General features: G+C 45.0%; 1 pseudogene; it reads right to left on the reverse strand.

Annotated features, from left to right (window-relative positions):
• Positions 1-1,232: 1,232 nt before the first annotated feature.
• On the reverse strand, positions 1,233-2,561 carry LOC100959388 (annotated as a pseudogene).
• Positions 2,562-3,039: the final 478 nt, after the last annotated feature.

Raw genomic sequence — 3,039 nt, forward strand, 5'->3', positions numbered from 1 at the left:
ATGAAATAGTGTATTTTGTAGCAACATGGATGAACCTGGAAGACATAATTCTAAGTAAAGTACCTCAGAAAAGGAAAAATAAATACAACATGTACTCACTCACTTATAAGTGGGGGAGGAATTAGGTGTACATAGTCACATGGAGTTGTACAAGAGACTTTGCAGATTCAGAGGGGAGGAGGTTGGGAGAAGGGTGAGGGATAGAAAGTTACTTATCAGGTGAAGTATATTCTATTTGAGTGATGGATGCATTAAAATCCCTGACTTTACCACTATACAATTTATCCATATAACCAAAAAATACTTATACCCCCTTAATATATTGAAATAAAAATATATAAATATACTATGGAACTCATGATACTTGAAGTCTTCCTAAGTATCTTGTTAACTGATTTCTAATTTAATTGCATTGTGGTCAGAGAATATACTTTGTGCGATTTTGCTCCTTTTAAGTTTTGAAATTTATTTTATGGCTTAGTGTACCTGTTTTGACCATTATTACTTCATCTTGATAAATGTTATGTATACTTGAAATAAAAATGTATTATCCTGGATGTAGAATTCTAAAAATGTAGGAGATTAATAGTGTTCTTAAAATTATCTATTAGATATATCTTTACTGATCTTTTTGTCTAGTTCTTCTAGCAAATGCTGGGAAGGGTAATTAAAATCTATCACAATTGTGGAATTACTATTTCTCTCTATAATTTGGTTAACCTTTACTGCATTTGTATTTTGAGTCTCTCTTATTATATGCATATACATATACAATTGAAGTGTCTTCCTAATGAAATGACCTTTTATCATTTATGAAGCACCCCCTTTGTCTCTAGAAATACCCTTTGTTTTGAAGTCCATTTTGTCTCATAATAAAATAGTTAATCCAATCTTCTCATTCTTACTGCTTGTATGGTCTACCTTTTACCATTTATTTATTTGTGTCCTTTTTGTGTGTTTATATTTAAAGTGTTATTTCTTTTTTTCTTTTTTTTTTTTTTCTGATGAGGATGTGCCGCACTTTATTGAACAGCTACCCCATGGTACAGGGGACCACTCCCTGATACAGGTGCAGTTTAAGTCCTCAGAGTCTGACCTTGTCCCCCAAAGTCACCACTGCTACAGGCAATGGCTTTCTGGTGAAAGGACCATTTTTTAGGACACCAGCACTGAGTGAAGGGTGTGCTTTCTCCAGCCCGGCCCCCTGCCACCTTCCCACACAGAGTCCACACTCAGGCCCAGTCTCCCTGGCCCTCTCTCTACACCTTGCCAGCCTGGGCCACGCGCATCACTTCCTGCTCTACAGCCTCCGTTTCTTTTTCTTCTCTGGCTCCTGCTTGTTGGCTCCCCCTGTGCTGGCCCCAGATGGCCTCTGAGGCTGTCTCTTTCTCTTGCCAGCCCCTCTCCTGCCACGGCCTCTAGGCTGCTCTTGGGGCAGGGCATGATCAATTCCCAAGTTCAGGTCTGGGCTTGAGTCTTCCTTTTCACCTGTCCCTTTCCTGTTTCGCAGCTGAGATTTAGGCAGGCGCTTCTTGGCCTTCCTCTGCTGCCTGCCCTCCAGCAGCCTTTTGCAGGCCAATTCCGGTGTCTCGTCCTCAGGGAAGATGCCTCCTGCCAGGTCCTGCAACTTTCGGATCACTTTGTAGAGACGCTTCCTGTTCTGAGAAGGGGTGCTCTGCCGACTGGCCAACTCGAAGAGTTTGTTTACAGCTGCCTCGTCGTCAAACTGGAGGACGGGGCGTCCCCATCGTCTCCCCCATACTCCTGGCCCACCTCAGGCTCAGCTCTACCAATGGAACCGCCCTCCGAGACCTCACCACCATCCGACACTGCCTCCTCTTCCTCCTCGCTTTGTGCTTCCAGCTCCTTCATCAGGTCCTCAATGGCAAATGGGGCCTGCTCCACTATGGTTTCAAAAATGCCTTGGGTGACACTGTGCAGGACCAGAGAATCCTTAGTCTGAGCAGCAATTCTGCAGAAGGGCTTGATGAACTTGAGATTCTGGTCTGCTGTAAGCTCTTCAGCGCCCACTTTGCTCAGCTCCTCCAAAAAGATCTCAATGAAATGGCTCTTCACCCCGTGGGGGGCTTGGCTGTTGGGGTGCAGGATCTCGGTCATCAGAAGCTCCAGCAGCTTCTCTGTCTTTCTTCCCGTCCATGCATCTTCACAGCCTTGAAGGACTCACTCAGGACCATCCGCATGAGCAGGTAGAACTTGTCCAGGTGCAGTCTGTCTATGCCCGTCCACTCGAGGTTCATGGTCTGCCAGAATGCCTGAAGGAACAAGTGCAGCCTCTGTAGTCTGAAAAGCATGGATGAGCTGGAAAATAGTCCTTCCTAGTTCTTCCTGGAGGAGCGGCTTGTCCTGCATACACATGCAATAAAACAGTCCTTTCCACACCTTCAGCAGCTCATCACGACTGAAGCCACCTGCGGCGTGCTGAGTCCTGGCCATGATGTACTCCCGGAGTTTCCTCACCGCCGGGTCCGGGTAACCTGCTGGTTGCCAGCCAGCCGCTGCGCCAGCTGGATCTCGGGCGGGAGTTGCGCGGACGAAACCATGGCGACGCCGGCTGCAACAGTAAGATCTACAGACCTAAAGTGTTATTTCTTAGAGGCAGTATATTGTGAGTCCTGCTTTTTTATGCACACTCTGTCAAGCTTTGCCTTTTAATGGAGCACTGACAACATTTACATGTGATGTAACTGTAGCTATGGCTGGATTTACATCTTCCATTTTTTATTGTTTTCTGTCTGCCTCCTTGGTTTTGTTTTTGATGTTGACGATGTTGTGGTTCTCTTAACACCACCCCCCTTTTTATTTCTTGCCTTCTTTTGGATTATTTGAACAAGTTTTGGTATCCTATTTTTATTCATCTTTGCCTTTTTGTCTATAACTTTTGTTTGTTTATTGTGTGTACAGTGGTTTTGCTGGAGACTGCAGCACACATACCCAACCCTTGTGTCCTACCTGGGGCAGCTGTAACATCACACAAAGTGAAATGTGCAGGGAACTCTGAACTCTGACCTCCTCACCTGA

The sequence above is a fragment of the Otolemur garnettii genome, unplaced genomic scaffold, assembly GCF_000181295.1.
Source record: "Otolemur garnettii isolate 467f Iridium unplaced genomic scaffold, OtoGar3 scaffold00182, whole genome shotgun sequence".
NCBI lineage: Eukaryota > Metazoa > Chordata > Mammalia > Primates > Galagidae > Otolemur > Otolemur garnettii.